The sequence below is a fragment of the Oryctolagus cuniculus genome, chromosome 18, assembly GCF_051225735.1.
Source record: "Oryctolagus cuniculus isolate XC-2025 breed Fujian yellow rabbit chromosome 18, ASM5122573v1, whole genome shotgun sequence".
Classification (NCBI taxonomy): Eukaryota; Metazoa; Chordata; class Mammalia; order Lagomorpha; family Leporidae; genus Oryctolagus; species Oryctolagus cuniculus.
In genome coordinates, this window is record NC_142884.1 from 15,465,146 (window position 1) to 15,491,447 (window position 26,302).

At 45.8% G+C, this 26,302-nt stretch overlaps 1 pseudogene; it reads left to right on the plus strand.

The window, feature by feature from the left end:
* Positions 1 to 21,661: 21,661 nt before the first annotated feature.
* Positions 21,662 to 25,716, plus strand: LOC103346862 (small ribosomal subunit protein uS5 pseudogene; annotated as a pseudogene).
* The last annotated feature ends 586 nt before the right edge of the window (positions 25,717 to 26,302 follow it).

The following is a 26,302-nucleotide window of genomic DNA, read 5'->3' on the forward strand; positions in this document are numbered from 1 at the left end:
AGTGACCCACCAGATGGAAGAGCTGTGTCCTCTGTCTCTCCCTTTCTGGAACTACCTTCCAAAGAAATCAATCTGCTAACAGAGAGGAAAGAACTGGCCCTTGGCAGTGTTGGGAGATCAGACTGGAAACCCCTCCAGGGAGAGACCTGGGATTTGGGCTTTAGCCCGTGCCTTCCTGGGGCTGCTCTGGACTCTGAAGCCCTTGCCCAGCGCTGGGCAGTGCCAGGAAGCGGCTGCTCGGGGCAGCGGGCAGGGACTGGCAGGAGCGCCTGGTCCCTTGGGCTCCCAGAGCCGGGAAGCCGAGGTGCCAAGCCAGAGCACTGGGGCCGGGGCGCGCTCTGTAGAGGGGGGCTGGGGTCGCAGTGGGGTTCCTGCACAGGAAGAGGGAGCAGCACCCACACTGCCTCGGCCTGCCCCGCCGCCTCCTTGGGGATGACTCGGTTGCTCCCAGCACTAGGATCTCCCAGTGGGAGCTGGGGCGAGTGTAGAGGCTTACTCAGTGCTTCTGTGGCTGAGGGAGCCAGGACCCCCGCATCACCTCAGGACCCCAGGGCTTCAGTCCTCAGTGGACCGACCTCGTGGAGGCTAAGCTAGAGGAGAGGCTGCACGCAAAGGAAGCAGGAAGGACAGACGATGCAGGCTGGAGGATGAGGGGTCCGGCTTTATTTCTTTATATGTTGGGGGGAGGAGGGTTGTGTTTTTGTAGGGTGTTTTTTGTTTTGTTTTGTTTTGTTTTTCTTTTCTTTTTCCTTTTTTGCCATTACTGAGCTTTATTTTCTTATGCTAGAGGACGCACGCCCAAGCTCAGACTGGCCGAGTGTGGGGCACCCTATTCATAGACAGAGTCTCCTTTAAGCCTGGGGGTACAGATACTCTGCTAGGTCGTCGGGCTCCTCGTCCTCGAACAAGCTGTACATGCGCACGAGCTCCGCGACCTCATGGGGCAGCGAAGCCCGGGTGCAGAGGAGTCCAGATGGATGTTGTGCAGATCGGCGGCCAGCGGGTCCTCGGCAGCCTCGGGGCCCTGCGCCTGGGAGCCCCCGGGGCCCTGCTATTCCTCCGCGGGCGCGCTGAGCTCAGAGCCTGTTGGCGGCGGCGGCGGCGGCTCTGGTGGCGGCGGCGGCGGAGGAGGAGGCTGAGGTGTGGACTCGCTGGGCTGGCGGGGCTGGCCCTTTCGCTGCAGTTTTCTTTGCTGGGCGCGCTGATTTTTAAACCAGGTCTGGGGAGGAAGGGAGGGAGCAGGTTACTCCAGAGGCAAGGACCCCAGGGAGACCCCATGGGCCTCAGAAGCTCGGGGCCCTTGTGGCGTGGGCACGCTGGGCTCGAGCCTCTTTCTCAAACGCTGTGCCGGGCCCGGGAGGGAGCCGCAGGCATCAGGTAAAGGGGAGGGAGCCGGGCAGCCTCTGCCCTGCTCCCAAGCGATCCTCCGCAGCAGAACCTAGAACTTTCCGCGCTAGGCTTTGCACCACAAAGGCTCACGTTCTGGGAGCTCGGTCTCTAAGGACACAGTACTGGGAGGTGCGGAGACCCTCGGAGGGGAGGCCTGGTGGGGTCATTCGGCCATGGGGTCGCGCGCAGCCGCCGTGGGCCCTGGGGGCAGTGAACCGGCCGATGGAAGACACCTCTCTCTGCCTCGAACTCGTTCAAAGAGATAAATACATCTTTAAATAAAAATTCTGTCTCATTGTCTCTCATCCAATACATTGAAAGAAATACAATTTGGAAACGCGCTCCCTGCACACACGTGTTGGCTCAGCCTGCGCGGGCGCCTCTCGGCTGGCTGCTGCGCGTGGCACCATCCACCAGGCGCGGTCCTGGCCGCCACCGCCAGCCGGCTCAGACTTGAACTCTTGAGCCCACAACCGCAACCGCAATGCAGCCGCGAGCGCCCCGTCCGCCCGCCCGGGGGAGTCTTTCTTGTCAAGTGCCCACGCGCAGGAAGTTCGGGACAAGTCCCGGGGCAGCCTCTGCCTGCCAGCCTCGCGGGGACTGCGAAGCGCAGCGCGCGCATTGGCCATTGCCCTGAGCAGCCAGCACAGCGGTGACCACAGCAAGTGAGTGCGCGGCGCGGAGGGCGCGGGGCTCAGGACATACCTTGATCACATACACATCCAGATGAAGCTCGGGCGCTAACTCTTGGACTCGGCTCCAATCTGGGCAGCGGCTGGTTTCTAAAACAGCTTGCAGCTTCCCCAGCTGGTCGGGGGTAAAGGCCGTGCGGCTGCGGCGAGAGGACCTGGGCACTGCAGAGGGAACAGCAACAAAGGCCTTTGGTTTGCTTTAAGCAGGAATCCATTGGAGTTCCTGATGCAGACATTTGGGGGTGACCAGGTAGACATCAGCGCTCTCAGATTCTCTCCTCTTTTGCTGGTTCTCGCAAGGAATTTGTGAAAATGCGCAGAGGTTGAACTTCAGGAGGCGAAGATGTCCTGCTGCCGCACACACACACATACATACAAACCCACACACAAACACACACAAGACAGACACACACACAGAGACACACACACAGAGACACACAGACGCACACACAAAGACACACAGACACACACATATATACACATAGATACACACATACAGACACACACATATATACATAGACATACATACATTCATACACAGCCTCACACACACACAGATGCACCCACATACCCACCTCCACACCCATATACACACATTCATACATACATACATGCACACATACACATGCCTACATACATACACAGCGAGACACACCCATCCCCCACATACATACAAACACATACATGTGTACATACACAACCAGACACACCCACTCCCAAATACATATATACTTACACGTACATGCATACATACACATGCATACACACATGTACACATACATGCATGCATACGTACCCACACACACATACATACACACCCACACACTCACACCCACACCCACACACTGAAGGCAAGTGCCAAGCATGCAGTTTTCTCCCAGCTCTTGAGAGAGAGACACACAGAGAATAAAACTGCATAGGGCTTTGGAGGAAGCCCTGAGCCATGGAGGGGTTGGAAAGAGATGGAGAAAGAGCCCAGTTCTGACCATTGTGGCCACCTGGGGAATGAACCAGTGGATCAAAGACCTTTCTCTGTCTCCTTCTCACTGTCTCTCTCTCTCTCTCTGTCTCTCTCTAGCTGTCACTCTGCCTTTCAAATAAATGAATCTTTTTTTTTTTTTTTTGACAGGCAGAGTGGACAGTGAGAGAGAGAGACAGAGAGAAAGGTCGTCCTTTTGCCATGGGTTCACCCTCCAATGGCCATCACGGCTGGCGCACCACGCTGATCTGAAGCCAGGAGCCAGGTGCTTCTCCTGGTCTCCCATGCAGGTGCAGGGCCCAAGCACCTGGGCCATCCTCTACTGCACTCCCTGGCCACAGCAGAGAGCTGGCCTGGAAGAGGGGCAACCGAGACAGAATCCGGCACCCTGACCGGGACTAGAACCCAGTGTGCCGGTGCCGCAAAGCGGAGGATTAGCCTATTGAGCCCCGGCCTTGGCTCAAATACATAAATCTTAAAAACAAAGTTTGTTGCCCTTGAACATTTCAGCTGGAATTGTGTAAGCTGAGCCCCTTGAGAAGTCTGATGCGTTGGCTGCTGTTTCTGCCCTAGGCGCTCACCAGACGCCTTTCCCCTTGCACACTGGTGGGGCTGGCTGTCCACTGCAGGCTTCGTCTTCCACATTGTCTTGTCCCCTCTGAAAGCAAAGTGTGCATGTGTGCTCTGCTGATATTGCTTTCTTTTTAAAACATATTATAGGGCTGGTGTTGTGTCGCCACCATCTGTGTGTCACCAGCATCCCGTATGAACACAGGTTCTAGTCTCAGCTGCTCCACTTCTGATCCAGGTGCCCACTAATGCACCAGGGAAAGCAGCAGATGATGGGCCAAGGGTTTGGGCCCCTGCACCCATGGAGGAGACCTGGATGGAGCTCCAGGCTCCTGGCTTCAGTCTGGCCCAGCTCTGCTGTGGTGGCCATTTGGGGAAAAATCAGCAGATGGAAGATCTCTCTCCTTCTCTTTCCTTGCCCCCATTCATCTAACTTAGCCTTTCAAATAAATATTTTCTAAAATTGTATGAGTGTTGTTAATTTTAAATGTATAACACAAAAATTGTGAGGAGTTTCCATATACCCCAGCTGGCTGCCCCATTAATATCTCCTATTAGTGTGTTTGTCACACATGAGCCACACACAGCTGCCCCATTTTTTTAACCCAGGACCAGATGGAGTCACTGCTGAATTCTACCAGACATTTAAAGAAAAATAAGCCGAATTCTTCTCAAACTATTCAGAACAATCGAAAAAGAGGGAATCCTCCCAAATTCTTTCTATGAAGCCAGCATCACCTTAATCCCTAAGCCTGAAAAAGATGCAGCATTGAAAGAAGATTACAGACCAATATCCCTGATGAACATAGACGCAAAAGTCCTCAATAAAATTCTGGCCAATAGAATGCAACAACACATCAGAAAGATCATCCACCCAGACCAAGTGGGATTTATCCCTGGTATGCAGGGATGGTTCAATGTGTGCAAATCAGTCAATGTGATACACCACATTAACAAAATGCAGAAGAAAAACCATATGATTATCTCAATAGATGCAGAGAAAGCATTTGATAAAATACAACACCCTTTCATGATGAAAACTCTAAGCAAATTGGGTATAGAAGGAACATTCCTCAAAACAATCAAAGCAATTTATGAAAAACCCACGGCCAGCATCCTATTGAATGGGGAAAGGTTGAAAGCATTTCCACTGAGATCTGGTACCAGACAGGGATGCTCACTCTCACCACTGCTGATAAAATATAGTTCTGGAAGTTTTAGCCAGAGCCATTAGGCAAGAAAAATAAATTAAAGGGATACAAATTGGGAAGAAAGAAGTCAAACTATCCCTCTTTGCAAATGATATGATTCTTTATTTAGGGGATCCAAAGAACTCTACTAAGAGACTATCAGAACTCATAGAAGAGCTTGGCAAAGCAGCAGGATATAAAATCAGTGCACAAAAATCAACAGCCTTTGTATACACAGGCAATGCCATGTCTGAGAAAGAACTTCTTCTTCTTCTTTTTTTTTTTTTTTGACAGGTAGAGTGGATAGTGAGAGAGGGAGAGAGAGAGAAAGGTCTTCCTTTTTGCCGTTGTTTCACCCTCCAATGGCCGCCATGGCCGGTGCGCTGCAGCCGGCGCACCGCGCTGATCTGAAGCCAGGAGCCAGGTGCTTCTCCTGGTCTCCCATGCAGGTGCACGGTCCAAGGACTTGGGCCATCCTCCTCTGCACTCCCGGGCCATAGCAGAGATCTGGCCTGGAAGAGGGGCAACCAGCACAGAATCTGGCGCCCCAGCCAGGACTAGAACCTGGTGTGCCGGCACCGCAGGCGGAGGATTAGCCTATTGAGCCTTGGCGCCGGCGGAGAAAGAACTTCTAAGATAAATCCCATTCACAATAACCACAAAAACAATCAAATACCTTGGAATAAACTTAACCAAGGATGTTAAAGAACTCTGCAATGAGAATTACAAAATCTTAAAGAAAGAAATAGAAGAGGATACCAAAAAATGGAAAAACCTTCCATGCTCATGGATTGGAAGAATCAATATCATCAAAATGTCCATTCTCCTAATTGCTGAGGTTTCCACGACCTTATGGAGGAGAGATGTGCTCTCACAAATGCAAGCAGTCCTCACTATGGATCACAAATCTCCAAGAGCCAACAGCTTTAATGGAGAGCCTACAAGTAAGATTCACCCCAATTCTAGTGGCCACTGCCCACCTCATAAAAAGCCAGGCCCGATCCCCACTGAATGGGAAAAAACAGGAAACATCTGGGTAGAGCAGTGGCCAATATTACAACCCAAACTTGGCATCCTTAGAAAACCGGTACAGGAACAATTGGAAAAGGGACACATAGAGCCCTCCACTAGCCCTCACAACACGCCCATTTTTGTGATACCAAAGAAACAGGGAAAATATAGGCTACCACAGGATTTGAGAGCCATCAACAAAATCATAAAAAATATGGTTGGCGTTATAACAACGCCACTTCTTGTCTGGAAAAAGACAAAGTGGGGCTGACTTCACTGCAGTTATCGTAACCTCAAGGAACAGCTGATTCCACCTAGAGCCAGTTCCCTGGACGCCAGCCAGAGGAGCCTGTTAAAATACTCAGATTCCAGGCTGGTATTCCCCATCCAGGGGCCATTCCTAATGGATACCACATTGTTACCATTGATATCAAAGATTGTTTCTTTTCCATTCCTATCGCGGAGCAGGATAAGGCCTACTTCGCCTTTACAGCATGGAAGCCCAATTTCCAGCTCCCTGCAAAAAGATTTCAGTGGACAGTACTCCCACAAGGCATGAAAAATAGCCCTGCCATTTGCCAAAGATACGTTTCTCATGCGACCAGCACACTTAAAGATCAGTGCTTGGTCATACATTATGTGGATGATATCTTACTTGCTCACAAAAATGCAGCAACTCTGAATGCCTGTCTAAGTGATACAGTAAGAAATTTACAATTCCTGGGTTTGTCTATTGCCACAGAAAAGGTACAACATTTTCTTCCCTTTCAATTCTTGGGTTATCACATCTCCTCCCATGTATCTCCAATGGGCCCAAACCTAAAAGTCAAGTATAAATACTCACTTAACGAACATCAGCAACTATGCGGCCAAATCAATTGGCTGAAGCCCTTCCTTCCCCTAACACCTGCAGAGCTTAGACCACTATGTGATTTACTGACTAAGGGGAACAGCCCTTCTTCAAAAATCACATTGACATCAGCAGCCAAATCCACTATAGAAAAGATCAACACCCAGTTATCAAGTTTAAAAACCTTTAGATATGACCCTCAGGTGCCTCTATTTGCCATAACCATATATACCCTCAAGGCCCCCTTAGGAGTTATTTGGCAACAAAATGGACCACTTTTTTGGGTGCACATAGCCAGGAGCGAGTGTCGTAAAATAGTTAACAAAGTAGATGCCATCCTTATGATAGGACTTAAATTAAGATATTATGCCAATTAGATATTTAACACAGAGCCAGACATAGTGGCCCTACCCCTATCACAATCAGAACTGTTGACATTGATGCAGAATAGCATACTCTTTCAAAAGTTAATGATAAATTTCCCAGGACAGGTTGACCTGCCAGCAGACAGGCTACTCCAGACGTTACAAACCTTAGAAATAGGCTATCCAATACATGCTTTCCCTGCTAATCAACCTATACCCATGGCACCGTGTGCATTTATGGATACCAACAAGTTCCTGTTTGGAATAGTGATCAAATCCTCAACAGAAAAAGATAGATCCATGTAGGTCCCCATGGGGCATCAGTACAATTGGGAGAAAAAAGGGCAATAATCAAGGTTCTACTCCTTAGCCAGGATGGGCCAGTAAATATGTTTTCAGACAGCAAATACTCAGTACAGGTAGTAAAGACAATCCCCTTTGCAGTCTTTAACCTGACCAATAAGCCAATTGACCAGATGTTCACAACACTTAAAGAGCTGAGAACAGAAAACACCCATGGTATATCTCACACATAAGATCACATACTGGGTTACCTGGCTTTATTTTCCAAGGCAACAAAAAGGTTGATCGTCTTGTCTTCTGCAACACGGCTTCCATTGGACACTTAGAACAAACCTGTATTCTACACCAAAAATTTCATATTTCAGCAAGTAACATAAAATTGCTTTTCCCAGAGATAACAATGAGCCAATGAAACACCTAGTGTACTCTTGCAAGAATTGTGTACCCCTCGCCCCATTAGGCCCACTGCAACAAGCAGTAGTGACCCCGTGAGGCCTTGCTCCTAATAAGCTCTGGCAAGTGGACGTCATGCACATGAACTCCTTTGGTAAACTTAAGTTTGTCCATGTGGTGGTAGATACTTATTCAAAGGCTGTATTAGCAACAGCCCAATCTGGAGAAAAGGCTAGTAATGTGATAAAGGCGGTTAAGTCAGCCATGCTGGTCCTTGGTGCTCCCTGGACCATAAAGACTGATAATGGGCCAGCGTATGCATCACAGGAATTTAATTCCTTCCTGACATCCTGGAACATACAGTCTGCCACAGGTATCCCATACAACCCACAGGGACAGGAAGAACTCATAGGATGATTAAAGATTTCTTACAAAGACAGAAAAACAATCATATGCCCCCAGACCCACAGCTTGCTTTGACAGAGGTCCTTTTCACTATCAAGTTTCTTAGTTTTGATTCCCAAGGGATGATTCCAGCTTATAAACACTGAGGATCCTTTCCATCCGAGACCCCAGCCCCTATGGTTAGGAGGAAAGACCCCTGACAAGAGAATGGAAGGGACCACACCCTCTGCTAACCAAGGGTTGAGGATATGCTTGTGTCTTTCCAGAGAATGCAGAACAGCCCATTTGGGTACCAGCCAGAAGCATCAAGCCTGCAACTGACAGCCAACCAGAACCAGCTGAACAAGACTGAGAGTCAGCCTTATTAGCAGATGCAGCTGCCTTATCATCCTACCCTGAGAAACTGCCCATAGCCACATCCATTACTGCTTTATACCCCACTAGCTCTGGTCAGCCCCTCAAATGGCCCATAGCTTGCATGTGGTCATGCCATTCCTGATTATCCTGTTCCTCATTCCTACCCCCATCTGAGCAAGCGCTCCTGTGGTTTCCTGTTTTGAGTGCTGGTTAGTCAATGACATGTAAGATCCCCTGGGGGACAACCTAAGACAGGCACAGCCGTATATGGAGACCACATGGAAATGGGGTCAACAAGGTTATGACCAAGAATCATGACTCCCATTGCTCAAAAACGAAAAAGGGGAAATGTGGTGGAATGAGAAGGTGAGAATGTCATGCCAAGATGGCCACTGGCAACAGAAACTGCCTGTCAACAGGCTGTGATTGGATGGTTTCAGAAACCACACAACAACAGAGCCTGACTGACAACAGGTCGTGATTGGATGGCTTTGGAAACTACCTGGCAACAGGCTGTGATTGGTTAGGGCATAGACCGCCCCTTGACCGGCTTGGCTGCCCTGGCTATATAAGCAGCTGTAGCAACTGAAATAAACAAGTCTGCTTTCACCCAACTCTCGGGGTCTGTGTTGTGACTCTGTGCCTCTTTCCACACCATGCTCTTCCTCTCAGAAACGAATCCACCACAACAAACATGGATTAAAGATCTAAATCTATGACCCGACACCATCAAGTTATTAGAGAACATTGGAGAAACCCTGCAAGATATAGGCACAGGCAAAGACTTCTTGGAAAAGACCCCAGAGGCATAGGCAATCAAAGCCAAATTAACAATTGGGATTGCATCAAATTGAGAAGTTTCTGTACTGCAAAAGAAACAGTCAGGAAAGTGAAGAGGTTACCAATAGAATGGGAAAAGATATTTGCAAACTATGCAACAGATAAAGGATTGATAACCAGAATCTACAAAGAGATCAAGAAACTCCACAGCAGCAAAACAAACAACCCACTTAAGAGATGGGCCAAGGACCTCAATAGACATTTTTCAAAAGAGGAAATCCAAATGGCCAACAGAAAAAATGTTCAAGATCACTAGCCATCAGGGAAATGCAAATCAAAACCACAATGAGGTTTTACCTCACCCCGGTTAGAATGGCTCACATACAGAAATCTACCAACAACAGATGCTGGGGAGGATGTGGGGAAAAAGGGACACTAACCCACTGTTGGTGGGAATGCAAACTGGTCAAGCCACTGTGGAAGTCAATTTGGAGATTCCTCAGAAACCTGAAGATAACCCTACCGTTCGACCCAGCCATCCCACTCCTTGGAATTTACCCAAAGGATATTAAATTGGCAAACAAAAAGCTGTCTGCACCTTAATGTTTATTGCAGCTCAATTCACAATAGCTAAGACCTGGAATCAACTTAAATGCCCATCAACGGTAGACTGGATAAAGAAATTATGGGACATGTACCCTATAGAATATTATACTATAAAATCCAGTCATTTGCAACAAAATAGAGGAATCTGGAAAACATCATGCTGAGTGAAATAAACCAGTCCCAGAGAGACAAATGTCATATGTTCTCCCTGATTGGCGACAGCTAACCTAGCACCAAAAAGGAAACCTGTTGAAGTGAAATGGACACTATGAGAAACAGTGACTTGATCAGCCCTTGTCCTGAATGTTGATGAACAACTCAATACTTTATCCCTTTTAGTATTTTTTGTTCTACTTAATATTATTTGTTGAACTCTTTAATTAACACACAATTATTCTTAGGTGTTTAAATTTAACTGGAAAGTGATCTCTATTAAATATAAGAGTGGGAACAAGAGAGGTAGGAGATGAACAATTTGGGACATGCTCAAGCTGACTTGCCCCAAATGGTAGAGTTGGAAACATGCCAGGGGATTCCAATTCAATCCCATCAAGGTGGCATGTACTAATGCCATCTCACTAGTCAAAGTGATCCATTTCAGTTCACAATTGATCATAATGATAGGACTAAGAGTCAAAGGGATCACATAAACAAGACTAGTGTCTGCTAATACTAACTGATAGAATTAAAAAGGAGAGAACGATCCAACATGGGAAGAGAGATACACAGCAGACTCATAGAATGGCAGATGTCTTAAGCAGCACTCTGGCCTCAGAATCAGCCCTTAAGGCATTTGGATCTGGCTGAAGTGCCCATGAGAGTATTTTAGGCATGGAAAGCCAAGACAATCTGGCAAGAGAAAAAAAGACCTAAATGAAAGATCTCTGCGAGTGAGATACCAGTGGGGAGGAGAGAACTTCCACTTTGACTGTGACTTTGTCTAAATAAGTTCAGAGTCAGTGAACTCAAAAGGCTTCCATAGCCTTGGCAACTCATGACAAGAGCCTAGGGTGATTACTGACGCCATTAACAAGGGTGTCAATTTGTTAAGCCAACAACAGGAGTCACTGTGCACTTACTCCTCATGTAGGATCTCTGTCCTTAATGTGTTGTACAATGTGAATTAATGCTATTACTAGTACTCAAACAGTACTTTTTTATTTTTTTCTTTCTTTCTTTTTGACAGGGAGAGTGGACAATGAGAGAGAGAGACAGTGAGAAAAGTCTTCCTTTTGCTGTTGGTTCACCCTCCAATGGCCACCGCAGCTGGCGCACTATGGCCAGTGCACTGCGCTGATCCAAAGGCAGGAGCCAGGTGCTTCTCCTGGTCTCCCATGGGGTGCAGGGCCCAAGCACCTGGGCCATCCTCCACTGCACTCCCAGGCCACAGCAGACAGCTGGCCTGGAAGAGGGGCAACCAGGACAGAATCCGGCACGCTAGCGGGACTAGAACCCGGTGTGCCGGCGCCGCAAAGCAGAGGATTAGCCTATTGAGCCATGGCACTGACCTCAAACAATACTTTACTCTTTGTGTTTATGTGTGGGTGCAAACTGTTGAAATCTTTACTTAATATATACTAAATTGATCTTCTGTATATAAAGATAGTTGAAAATGAATCTTGATGTGAATGGAATGGGAGAGGGAGCAGGAGATGGGAGAGTTGCAGGTGGGAGGGAAGTTATGGGGGGAAAAAGCCACAGTAATCTGTAAGCTGTAGTTTGGAAATTTATATTTATTAAATAAAAGTTAAAAAAAACTTATACAAGAAACCACAGAAACTTTTTAAAAACTCAGTAAACTCCCAGTAGGAAAAACACAAAGAAATCACAGAAGACCCACCATAATCAACCTTCCAGAAACCAAATACAAAAAGAATACCTTAAAAGCAGCTGAAAAGAAGACACATTACACCAAGATTAACAAGATAAGATAAATACCTGTTTCTTATCAGAAACTATGCAAGCCAGAAGAACAAGGAACAATATTTTCCACGTACTGAAAAAAATGTTGACACAACATGTATATGGAATATTTTTTAAAACAATGCATTATCTGAAACATGAAAGATAGTTCTTCAAGCAGAAGGAAAATGATTCTAAATGGAAACAAGGGTCTATAAAGGAAATATGCATCAAAATGGTAGATATTCATATCTCTTAGCACATTTATAAACACTTTCAAAGTGTGTTTTCAAGTCCCTGATTGCATCATTTCTAATATTTATACCTCTGGAAGCACACATCTTCTCATTTGTGCAGTTCTTTACATGATTGCTAATACTGAATTTTCCAATAAAGTCTTGTTTGTGTTCTCTGAGTTACAGAAGCAACTCTACTGAATATTTCAAGATTCCTTTTATAAGATCACTTTGATTCTTTAGGAACTGGACCATTTTAAAGGCCACTCCTCAGCTAATCAGTCGAAAGCTAGTGTAAACTGAGACCCCATCATCATTTGTGACATAGCCTAGGGTTCCAATATATTTAGCAACATTTTTCCTTCCCACAGTCCATAGTAGAGGTCAAATTCTCATGTAGCCGGTAGCAGGGTTTCCTAGACCCCATTTCACAGTGGGGCAGCCCTTCTTCACTCCCCACTTGACACAGCTAGGTCTCCTCTTGTTCATGAGGCTTGGAGCCCTAGATTTCCCTAATGTCATGTTAGCAACTCGAGCCTACAGCCAGGTTTGCATACGTCAGTGAGCTGCCTGGACTTCAGCACCTTCTCACATTTGGTTTTGGATATCCTCTTCATTTCGAGTGCCTGAATATGTTGCTCACTCTAAGTGAGGCTATATACCTCTAACTTCATTTTATCTAGTTTCCACTTGCTATAAGGTAAATATGTCCCCACAAAGTTCAAGTGTTGGAAATTTAATAACTAATCTAGCTATTGAGAGGTAGGACCTTTAAGAGGTCATTAGGTCATGAAGGATCTGTCCCCTCATGAATGGATTAATGACAGCAGTGAGTTGCCACGGGAGTGGATTCCTTATAAATGGCTAACTTTGGGGCAGACATTTGGCACAGTGGTTAAGAAACCACACGGGAAGCCCTCATTCCATATTGGAGTTCCTGGGTTCCGCTCCTAGCTCCACTCCCAACTCCACCTTCCTGCTAATGCACACCCTGGCTCAAGTGCTTAAGTCACTGCCAACCACATGCGAGACCTGGATTGAGTTCCTGGTTTCCAGCTTCAGCCTGTCCTAATCCTAGCCTTTGTGGGCATTTGTGCAATATACCAGTGGACAGGAGAGTTCTCTCCAATTGACTCTTTTATTCTCTCTGTGTGTGAATGTTTCATTCTCTCTTTCTCTGTGTAATTCAATAAATAAGTAAATATTAAAACGGCCTGCAGCACCAGCATCCCATATGTGCACTGGTATTAGTCCTGGCTGCTCCTCTTCCAATCCAGCTCTCTGCTATGGCCAGGGAAAGCAGTAGAAGATGGCCCAAGTCCTTAGGGCCCTGCACCCATGTGGGAGACTGGAAGAAACTCCTAGCTCCTGGCTCCTGACTTCAGATCTACGCAGTTCTGGCCGTTGTGGCTATTTGGGGAGTGAACCAATGGACAGAAGCTCTTTCTCTGTGTCTCTCTCTCTCACTATCTGTAACACCACCTCTCAAATAAATAATAAAAAATCTTAAATAATTAAATAAATAAATGGATGAGTTTGGCTCTCTTTCTGCTTGTAGATGCGTTTGTGGTTCTTGCCTTTCCACCCTCTGCCATGGAATGATGTATCAAGAAGGCTCTCACCACATGCTGACACTCTGATACTGGACTTCCCAGCCTCTAGCTCCATGAGAAACAAGTACCTCTTGTTTTTGAATTATCCAGTTTATAAAACACAGTTACCACAGCATATAGCAGACACCACTTCAGATGTTTGGAATGCAAACCTACAAGAAGTGCTTGTATGTTAGCACAAACTTGATACAAAACATTTCAATGATAGTATGAGAGATAAAGTTCCAACACAGTCTCAATTAAGACTGTAGACCTAAACGTCATAAATTTAAAATTAAGAATTAGAGTACAGCATTTATTACATATAAATAAGCACAGCGGGTTTATCTGAGTAACACAAGGCTGGATTAACATGAGCAGAGTGAATAATATAATCCAGGAGCTAGCAAACTTAAGATAGAAAATACTTCAGGTTTTGTGTGCCACATGCAGCCTGTGTGACACAGTCTTCTTTAGTTATGTTTGTCTGTTTGGCTTTATAATCCCTTAAACATACAAGACCATTCATAACTCACAGTCCAAAATGCAGACCAGTTTGCCAACAAGATATAGGTGGAGTATTCCTTATCTAAAAGGCCTGGGACAAGAAGTGCTACAGATTTCAAAGAGTTTTTCAGAGTTTGGAATATTTCACAAATTTTATCAGCTGGGCATTTCTCTTCTAAAAATCTCATTTTGTAATGTTCTGAAACTTGAAAAATTTAAAGTGTCATTTAGGCAGTCAAGAAGTTTTGGATTTTAGATAATTACAGGTTTTAGATTTCCTGTTAGGGATGTCCAACCTTTACAATTCAAAACCATATCATTATCTCAATAAATACATAAAATGTGTCTGATAATATCCAATATCTATTCATGCTTTTTAAAAAATTATGCATACTCTAAGAACATAACTCCCTTAACCCGACAAAGATTATCAACTAGAAATTTATGGCAAACTTCCCTTCTTAATGCAGTCTCAGAAAGATTTTCTTTAACATGGGGAACAAGAAAAGGATGCCTACCACACCTACTTCTACTAGGCAAAAAGCACTAATGGTATAACACTTAGAAGTGGGGATAAACAACACTCTCACTATAGAACAAATGATATGATTGTTTATGCCGAAAAACTCAGAAAATACAAATAATTGGGATTGACAAGAGAGTTTAGATGTTCATAAGATTAATATATCTGTCTATCCATGTGTCAGTTACTTGGGTGATCTTACTCATTAGGAGCTCCCAAAGGAACTATATGAAGCAAGCCTCTTCCACAGAGAATCCTGCGCTCACTTCTGCAAGAGCAATGGGATCCTAGTGACCTGAGATTATCCCTTTTAGAGGATTCAGCCGTTCCTTAATGTGAAGATCTCAAGTTCAAGCTCCTATCCAGTGATGGAACCCAACATTTAGTCTCCTGCTGCTGGCATTGTTGTTGCTACTTGCCTCCAGGATAAACCCAGCACCTGTTCACCATGCTAACTTTGATTTCCAAATGCTGGAGCTGATTGACATTGCTGCTTGTTAGATTTTTGTCCTTGGAGATTTTTCTGATACCAAAAGTACCTTATTCCACATCTTGCTATATTTTATAGAAAGATATTCTAGACCAAAGTGTGATTTATAAAAACTATTACATACAGAAAATACATTGGAAACAATCTTTTCAGATGACACAGCATAGGTAACTTGTTTTCTCTTCTGCATTTCCGTATCATCTATTTATAATCTGTTCATTTTATAACAAAGAAATAATATATTTAATTTTTAAAAAGAAGTTGTGTACAGGACGTGGTTCAAAAGCTTTTTAGAAGTATTTCTGAAAACACCAAAGAACACTTATCAAGCATATACCTGCTTTTTAAATAGTATCTGAATTCATTCTCATAGAAATCCTCATTATCCTTATTTTTGCTGGATATTGAGGCCCAGAAATGTTGAGTAATTTGTCCAAGAACTGGGATTTACATTCAGGAATACTTATTCCGAGGCCAGTGCTTTTTCTACATAACTATGCTAACTCCCACACGAGAGCATTTTCACATTACCACCTGCCAGTTCTAATCAAGAGATAGTATTAAACAATTCTCTGCTTTTGACAATAATATTTAAGCTACCAGCACTTTAAAGAAATTAATATGAACAGCTGTTTATGTAACAGAAGATACTGTATCTCAACACAAATTACATACTATTACAGAAAAAAGTCTCCAATGTGACACAGTTATGATGCTTTTACAAAACAGGATTAATTACATTATTTATTAGAGGATAAAGCATAAAAATGTTGTTTACTGACCAATATGTTTATAAACATGTTCAATTTACTTAACAGAGAAACAAATTACAGTAACAATGATATATCTATCAAATTGGAAAAAATTTAAAATAGGAATAACCAGATTAGACAAAAAATGAAATGATCATATATGTTAGGAGATAATGTAATTGATAAAAATTTGCTCAAGAACAAATGATACATGCACATGTAAAACATTTTTGGCTTTTTACCTAGTTTCTTTTTTTTTTTTTTTTTTGACAGGCAGAGTGGACAGAGGGAGAGACAGACAGAGAGAAAGGTCTTCCTTTATGTTGGTTCACCCCACAGTGGCCGCTGCGGCCGGTGCACTGTGCTGATCCGAAGCCAGGAGCCAGGTGCTTCTCCTGGTCTCCCATGTGGGTGCAGGGCCCAAGGACTTGGACCATCCTCCACTGCCCTCCCGGGCCACAGCAGAAAGTTGGCCTGGAAGAGGGGCAACCAGGACAGAATCCGGTGTCCCGACCGGGATTAGAACCCGAGGTGCCGGCGCTGCAGCGGAGGATTAGCCTAGTGAGCCGCAGCACCGCCGGCTTTTAACCTAATAATTCCTCTTCTGGGAATTTATCCTAATGAAAAAATCTCAGGTATTTATATAAAGATTTAGCTACATTAGTATTATATTAGTTCATTTTTCACTACTCTAACAAAACATTTGATGTTGGGTAACTTTATAAGGAAAAGAGGTTTCTTGTCTCACAATTCTGAAAACTGAAGGGCATGGCACCAACATTGGCCAGTTCTTATAAGGACATCATGGTGAATGGCAATGCATGGGGTGAGTCACTGCATCCCAAGACAGGAAACCAGAGAGCAATTCAAGAGGCAGTGTTGCTCTTAGACTAACTTCTCTTTTCCCTTCCAAACACCACTGTCAGGAATTTGTAACAGGTAGAACACAACACTTCCTACCCAAACCTCCCTTCCCTCTAAACACGCACTTACATAAGAATGACAGAACCAGACGCAAAACCTTCCAGAACCCAGAAGATACATGGAGTTTTCCAAAGTCTTAACAGTACAAAACAAGAAAAGGAAAAGAACTAAAGAGATGAAGCAAAAAGGAGAAAACAAAAACAAATTATGACTGGAAAGATCTCCACTTTGTTCTCAACCAATGAGGAAAGCCTACTTTGAGATACGCAGTACAGGAGAACTCATTCTTGTAAGTTAGGTTCAGAGCCATGTTTCATTCCACCTAAATAAGCTCCCATAGAATTAAATTTCACATCATGGAGTCTACTCCTGAGTTAGTAGACATGCATGAATTTCTCCAAGAGTCACACAAAATAGAAGAAACAAGCCATTACACAAGAGGTGTTCTCCTACCTTAACAGCTTCTCCAAGAGTTTGCTTGTTGTCAGCTTCCTCACTGGAGTGCAGTTCCAGTCTATAATTCAACTCCTATAATTGTTGTGCCTGTTCCTTCAATAGCATTTGTGCCTGTTGTTCCCAAAGTAATGCATTACTGAGTTCTTCACATGCACTTTCAAACTTCTCATGGGTGATCAGTTTCTTTAAAAAGGAGTGGGTGGGGGCAATCAGTTATAAACTAACTCATTTTACCTTTTTTTATTCAGAACTATACTTGTTAACATTAGCAATACCGCCGGCGCCGTGGCTCAATAGGCTAATCCTCCACCTTGCGGCGCCGGCACACCGGGTTCTAGTCCCGGTTGGGGCGCCGGATTCTGTCCCGGTTGTCCCTCTTCCAGGCCAGCTCTCTGCTATGGCCAGGGAGTGCAGTGGAGGATGGCCCAGGTGCTTGGGCCCTGCACCCCATGGGAGACCAGGAAAAGCACCTGGATCCTGGCTCCTGCCATCGGATCAGCGCGGTGCGCCGGCTGCAGCGGCGGCCATTGGAGGGTGAACCAACGGCAAAGGAAGACCTTTCTCTCTCTGTCTCTCTCTCTCACTGTCCACTCTGCCTGTCCAAAAAAAAAAAAAAAACACATTAGCAATACCATGCAAACATTTCTAAGTGCCTGATACATGACAAAAATACAATTTTTTCCTTCATTTTGCAAGATAAAAATATTACCCTGCGTTTCAAAATACAAAAGGCATACTTCCAAAGTTACTATTTTTAGGTAACTAAAAATCTCACAGAACTTATTCCAAATTCTATAATAAATTCAGATAATGCTTAGTTCCAATCGTCATACATGAAAAGTTTTTATAAAGAATATGATCTGGGAATTAAAATCTTTAACAACTTCCTAGAGTTTTCATTGACTACCTAAAGGGCTGTGTCCAGTGGATGTTATCAGATCTCCCTAATGAAACATCTACTCTACATCATACCTACCTCTTCTACTCCCATTCCCACTATACAATCTTGTTTTATTTTCTTCTTATTGTCCTTATCTAAAGTCACTTCACTTTTTTAACTGCCTGTCCACACTCTGCCTCCACAAATGTAGTTTCACTGATCAGCAAACCCAGTACTGACACTCAGTAGGTACTCAACAGTTACTTGTTGAATGAAAAACATTCATAAGTAAACATCTGCCAATAAAATTGTATCCCATAATGCACAACACAGTTTTTATCTCATCTCTCTCTCTACCTGTCACACAAATAGATAGAAAAATCTTTTTAAAAAGAGAGAACATAAGGGATAAAACATTTTTTTAGATTTAGATATTTGCAGAAAAATGAAACTGTAACTGAAGAATCAGGATTAATTGACCTACCTAACTCAGAAGAACTCTTTGCCCTTTGAAGGTTTATCTACTTGAACTAGTAATTAACTTCAATAATTTATATTATCATAGGATTCCTCACTAACCCAAGATATCAAATCAACCTAGGTGTTTATCAACAAATGAATGACTAAAGAAAATATGGTATGTTCCCATAATAGAATACTATTTGGCTTTAAAAAAAAGTGAGATCCTCTCATTTATGAAAATATGGAGAATCTGGAGAACATTATGTTAAGCAAAGCAAACCAGGCACAGGAAGATAAGTAACACAAAATCTCACTCATGCATAGAATCTGGAACACAATCTTAAACAGAGAGGGAGTCACCAGAGGCTGGGGATGGGGGCGAAAGGAAGAGGTTCATAGAAAGAGGTTGCTTAAGAAGTGCAAAGTTGCAATTAGATGGAAGCAATAAGTCTGGAGTTGTATTTACAGCATTGTGACCATAGTCAATGATGATATATTGTACAATTCAAATGAGCTACAAGAAAATTTTGAATGTTTCACAAGACAGAAATGGTTTTGAGGTGAGGGATATGCTAATTACTCTGACTTGATCAATACTCTATGTATATATGTATCAATACATCACACTGTACCCTATAAATATATATATAATTATTATATGTCAATTAAAAATAAAACACACAATATATACACACACAAAGTCTGCTACTGCCTATTACCATAAATGTTAAAACTGCAATTTGCAACTTAACCAAGAGATAAATGTAAAAATATGTTTATTCTGAGGTTAAACCTGCAAAAGTTGTTTCCTCAAGTAATGGGATATTAAAAGTAGTTGGTTGCTAGTTTTAAGGAATAAGCTGGTGTCGGATCCTTCTTAGTGCCCCAAACCAGATTTGGTTCAGAAGGTGAAGGTGGGGCTCTGTGGTTGGGTGGCTCCCATCCATCCTGGAGCTCAGCCGGAGGCCTTGAGGGGATCTTGGGGAATGTGCGGCAAAGCTGCTCCACACTCACACCCACCCAATGCAGACAGCAGCAGCTAGACATCATAATCTTTCTCTCTCGATCACTTTTTTTTAAGATTTATTTATTCATTTGAAAGGCAGGGCTACAGAGGCAGAGGCAGAGAGAGAGAGAGAGCTTCCTCCAGGTCTCCCACATGGGTGCAGGGTCCCAAGGACTTCATGTGCATTTCAGCAGGCTTCACTTCAGTTATGAGATTGACTGGTGAAAAGGTCACCAGCATGCGGAGTGAGAACAGCAGTCTCCACTCAGCCACGGGGACAGCACCAATGCCGCCAATCTGGTAGACATCCTATAGGGCAGATGCTAAGTTGTCAGATGTCCAGTTGGTGGGAGGAGGAGAGCCAGGGCTCCCAGCAGTGTGAATCACTGGCATTGCAGTCATGCCTGTGTCTTCCCATCCTTGGAAAAGGTGCATTCCCAGTGCTGAGGATATTTTCACCATTCCAAACAGAAATTGGCACAAGTGCTACCGTGTCTCACCAGTGCAGTCCCCAGTCGTTACCAAGTCCCCCATGTTTCGGGAGTGTGAGGCCTGGCTAGGCTTGGGCCAGCTTCCTGCCTCCAGGTGAGGGAGAATCAAGGAAGACATGTGGATAAAGGTGAGCAGAGAAGCAAACTACTTCAAGACAGAGGGAAAGCCCACAGGCGGGAGCAGGTTAACCTCCAGGGAGAGAACGCTGCTGCTAGCAGGGTTTGGGGCTGTCCTTTCCTAGTCCTGGAAGCACATGGGCCAGTGTCTATGGCTTAAGTGAACATTCAAGTAGGGTTAGGCTTGGGAAGGGTTTGAGGGGCTTCCACTTGCAGGCCATTTTTGGGCATTTCCCAGGTGTCATGGCACTGGTGGATGATGGGAGTGGGGCTTGGGCAGGGCAAATGGGCTGTAGTGCACACAGGGCTCTCTCATTTCAGTTTCCCTCTTTCCCTGGTGTGGGGAGCAACTCGGACTAGACTAAGTTACTGGAATTAAGACTTATTCTATGCATCTGCTCTCCCACAATATGGCGCTGAGAAGGGAGTAACAACTTCTACGCAGCTGCCTCTCGCCAATTTGATTGACTGAGCTGCAGGAGCTGATCTTGCTCCTGATTGGAGGAGAGCAGCGTACTCGGAGTGTGGGTAGCAGAGTTGGGATTGGCGGAAGAGGACTATAAAGGAGGAGAGAGACAACATGCACCAGGAACATCTAAGGGGAACATCTATCTGAAGGAACACCTGTGCAGCCCCCAAGAGAGCCGGCCGGCGGTATGCCGCTCCCCTGCGGAAGTGGGGAAAGTGGCTAGGGGGAACCGCCCTTCCACGGAGGTGGAAGGGTCGGTAGCCAACCCGGGAAGAACCAGCAGCAAACCCGGGGAGGGCTGAGCAGACAAAAGAACAATGCAGGGTCCTGTGTCATTCCTCCACGAAGACGGGGAGCGACACCTGGGAATCTTGGTCCTTTCTCTCAGCCTCTGAATACATACCCTTATGCTTCCATTTTCTCTGAAGCTGGGCTAGTTTTGTGCCTTATTCTCAACAAAGATATGGAAAGTGCTCCTTCTGAAGGTATCTTCCACTGAAGCTAATGCTCATGCCCATTACACAAATACATTTCACTCCCCTGGGAAGCTCCCTGTACTACCAGGCTTATTCAAGTGCCTCACACCTTGGGCCCAGTTGGTCCCCCATACAAAGAGCAGCAGCTCATTGTCCCAAATGTCATCCTAGATCGTGTCTATGGTCCTCAAGGAAATCACAAATTCCATCCTTCCATGGCAACTTTGGATTCCTTGTCTGGCCTGGGCTTATGCGGTTTTTATCTCAGAGTGTTGCAGCTCCTGCCAACCTCTGAGCTGTCCACAGTGCTGATGCTGTGTGTGTGGTGCTGGCCATGGTGCTGACCAGTGGTGGCCTGGGCCTCAATGCCAAACAGAAGGCCAGCAGCTCAGGGGCTTGGACATTTTTTGTTCTTCACCCTGCTCAGGGACTTTGCATTGCAGTTCAGGACAGATGGAATCTCATTTTGGTGTTTCTGGACAAAAGCCATGGATTACGTGAGATTTGTGTGTAGAAGCTTTATTCTGGCCTGAGCAACACCTACAGAAAGGGCAGCAGGGCCCGGGGCATCTTGTTGGAAGATGTCGGACAGCTGCCAATCAGAGTCTTGTGGTATCAAAGCTAAAGACCACAGAAAACTGAAGTTTCATCATTATCCTATATAGTCATCTGCTTAGTCTTTATTGAAGTATCTAATAGAATAAATTACTTTCTTATGGAATCATGGGTTGGTATATTATTTATTTTTTGTTATGCTTGCTTTCTGTCTGCAAAATTTCTGAGTAAAATCAACACATTCACTCATCGAGGGAAAATACTAAGTCAGGCAGAAATGTACTTTGTAGTCGCATCCCCTAATACCCGATAGCTCTGAGGATGGTCAGTTTGGTGCGAGGTAACTTATGGACTGAGTACAGCATATGAGAGGTCTCTACAGGGAAGTGTGACCACAGGTGTGTGGCTGACCACACAGGTGTGTGTGTATGGTAGAGAGCATGGGGCTCTGGGAGAAGTGTGAGCAACATTGACACAGATTGTATCCAGATGAAAATGCACCTAAAGGATCACTCGGTAGAGCTTGGACTGTATGCTAAGGGCCATAGTGGGCCATGAAAAGCTGGTAATGAAAAATGTGATATAAGTATCATAGAGTGTAAGGCCACAAGTTTGCTATTTTTCTTCCTCCATCATCATTTTTCCTTCTTCTGGATTAAAAATTTTTCAGGATCTCACAGATTTTCATGACTTTAACTAACATATCTGAAAGAGCTTTGGGAAATCCAAGGCTTATTTTAGCCTCCAGCTTGGAGGATACACTTCGGGGTCAGGCAGCCCCATAGTCTGGTGTCTGTGGAAGCTGCTCATGGCAGGTGCAGGGGAGCAATCAGATCTTGAGCCAGGAGGAAGAGAGAAAACCTAGACCCAACTACTACTCAAATAACCAAACCTCTCATGTGAACTACCCTCCGAGGGAACACCCTCAAAGAAGCAAAAACCTACCACTGACCCCATCTCTCATAAGCCCTCATTATACCAAATCTCCACCATGAATCCACCAAACATCAACATTAAGACATTTGAGCTTAAACAACTCCCTGAGTTTTGGGAGACAAGTCCTCTTGTACATACACATTAGCTCTATCTCATGTTTTTGTTGTTGGTCTAGAGTTTACAATAGACATCTTCTCTTTTTTTAATTTATTAATTAATTAATTTATTTTTTACAGGCAGAGTGGACAGTGAGAGAGAGAAACAGAGAGAAAGGTCTTCCTTTGCTGTTGGTTCACCCTCCAATGGCTGCCGCGTCTGGCGCTCTGCAGCCGGCGCACCACGCTGATCTGAAGCCAGGAGCCAGGTACTTATCCCGGTCTCCCATGGGGTGCAGGGCCCAAGAACATGGGTCATCCTCCACTGCACTCCCGGGCCACAGCAGAGAGCTGGCGTAGAAGAGGGGCAACCGGGACAGAATCCAGAGCCCCGACCGGGACTAGAACCCAGTGTGCCGGTGCCGCAAGGCAGAGGATTAGCCTAGTGAGCCACGGCGCCAGGCGACATCTACTCTTTATCACACACTGCCATCCAGTGATACTGGACTTCTTCATCTATAATATAGTAACCCCACAACAACAGGTTTCCATTCACCCTCTTATGCTTCTGCAATTTCATAATTTTACTTACACCTACATTTTTTTTTTTTTGACAGGCAGAGTGGACAGTGAGAGAGAGAGACAGAGAGAGAAAGGTCTTCCTTTGCCGTTGGTTCACCCTCCAATGGCCGCCGCTGCAGCCGGTGCACTGCACTGATCCGATGGCAGGAGCCAGGATCCAGGTGCTTTTCCTGGTCTCCCATGGGGTGCAGGGCCCAAGCACCTGGGCCATCCTCCACTGCACTCCCTGGCCATAGCAGAGAGCTGGCCTGGAAGAGGGGCAACCGGGACAGAATCCGGCGCCCCAACCGGGACTAGAACCCGGTGTGCCGGCGCCGCAAGGTGGAGGATTAGCCTATTGAGCCACGGCGCCGGCTATACCTACATTTTAAACAATACAACCTATTGTTACAATTTTTGCTTTAAAAATGATCATTTAAGGCAATTAAAGGTAAGCACATCATATTTATCAACATGCTACCCATTTTCAGTGTTCAGTGTTCATTTGTATAAATCTAGGTTTTCATCTGGCATCATTTTTCTTACATGTGAAGCATTTAATAAGCTTATGTTTTTAAATGATTTATTCATTTATTTTAAAGGCAGAGTGACAGAGAGGGAGAAACAGAGAGAGAAGAGATCTTCCATCCACTGGTTCACTCCCCAGATTCCCACAAGAGTCAGGGCTGCACCGGGCCAAAGCCAGGAGCCTAGAACTCCAACCGTGTCTCCCATGAGGGATGCAGGGATCTAGGTACTTCGGCCATCCTCCACTGTTTACCCAGGTGAATGAGCAGGATGTTGTATTAGAAGCAGAACAGCCAAGACATGAACTGGTGCTCTGATGTGGGATGCCAGCATGGCAGGCAACAGCTCAACCCACTACACAATGCCAGCCCCCTAAGCTTTCTTTTTTTTTTGTCCCCAAAGACTTATTTATTTGAAATGCAGAGTTATGGAGGTAGATGGGGGAAGAGAGAGACAGAGAGAGATCTTCCATCTGCTGGTTGATGTCCCCAGATGGCTGCCACAGGCGGGGCTGGCCAGGCTGAAGTCAAGAGCCCAAGCAGCTGTCCAAACAGTTGAGCTATCTTCTACTACCTATCCAGGAGCATTAGCAGGAAGTTGGGTTGGAAGTGGAGCAGCCAGGACTTGAAAATGGATGCTCTTATGGGATGCCAGAGTCACAGGTGGCAGCTTGACCCACTGGGCCACAGCACCACCCCAACCCTGTCATTTCCTTTTAATAAGGGTCTGTTGATGATAAATTCTGTTTTTGTACCTTAGGGAATGAATGCTGGTATTGCCATATCTTCTTGGAATCAACATGAATTAAGTACAAGGCCAGATAATCAGAGACATCTGCCCCACCCCAGGATGCACCCTACCCAGGACAGCTCCAGGAAGGCACAGGAACCAAAGAGGGGTTGAAATTGGCAGGTGTTTCATTCTGAGCCTCAGGTGATACAGAAAGTACAAACTCAAAAGAAATGGGCTGAGACACTGAATGACTGAGTCAATGCCCTCTTCTGGGTTTTATATTTTTTAATTTATTTCACAGGTAAATTTATAGACAGTGAGAAAAGAGACAGAGAGAAAGGTCTTCCTTCCTCTGGTTCACACCCCAAGTTGCACCGATCCGAAGCCAGGAGCCAGGTGTTTACTCCCAGTCTCTCATGTGGTGCAGGGGCCCAAGCACTTGGGCCATCAATCACTGCCTTCCCGGGCCACAGCAGAGAGCTGAACTGTTAGAGGAGCAACCGGGACTAGAACCCAGAGCCCATATGGGATGCTGGCGCCCAGGCAGAGGATTAACAAAGTGAGCCATGACTGGTGCAGAAGCAGACACGGGCTGGCCAGTGGACCCGGTTCAAGGGGTCTGTTGCCATCGGGGCTACAACGGCCACATCAGCCTTGGCGTGAAGTGCTCCAAGGAGGTGCCCCTGCCATATGAGGGGCCATCATCCTAGCCAAGCTGTCCATCGTGCCCGTGAGTAGAGGTTACTGGGGGAACAAGATTGGCAAGCCACACAACGTGCCGTGCAAGGTGATTGGCCGCTGTGGCTTTGTACTGGGGCACCGTATTCCCCTACCAGGGGCACCGGGATCATCCCCGCTCCTGTCCCCAAGAAGCTGATGCTGATGGCTGGCACTGACGACTGCTACACCTCAGCCCGGTGCACTGCCATCCACGGCAACCTTGCCAAGGCCACCTTCGATGCCATCTCCAAGACCTACAGCTACCTGACCCCTGACCTCTGGAAAGAGACCGTGCTCGCCAAGTCTCCCTCTCAGGAGTTCACCAACCACCTCATGAAAACTCACACCAGGGTGCCATGCAGAGCACCCAGGCTCCAGCTGTGGCCACAACAGAGGTTTTTACACAAGAAAAATAAAGCGGATGGAGCCTGCAAAAAAAAAAAAAAAAAAAAAAAAAAAGAAAGAAAACAAAAGAAAAAAGAAAAAAGAAACAAAAATACCCTAAAAATACCACTCTGCCTCCCCCAACAAATAAAGAAATAAACCCGGAGCCCTCACCCTCCCGCCTGCGTCGTCTGTACTTACTCCTTCATTTGCGTGCAGCCCCTCCTCTAGCTTAGCCTCCACGCGGTCGGTCCACTGAGGACTGAAACCCTGGGGTCCCGAGGTGGGGTGGGGGTCCTGGCTCCCTCACCCACAGAAGCACTGAGTCAGCCTCTACACTCGCCCCAGCTCCCACTGGGAGATCCCTGTACTGGGGGCAACCGAGTCATCCCCAAGGAGGCGGCTGGGCAGGTCGAGGCAGTGTGGGTGCTGCTCCCTCTTCCTGTGCAGGAACCCCACCACGGCCCCCACCCCACAGAGAGCGTGCCCCGGCCCCAGTGCTCTGGCTTGGCACCTCGGCTTCCCGGCTCTGGGAGCCCAAGGAACCAAGCGCTCCTGCCAGTCCCTGCCCGCTGCCCCGAGCAGCCGCTTCCTGGCGCTGCCGCCCACTGCGCAAGG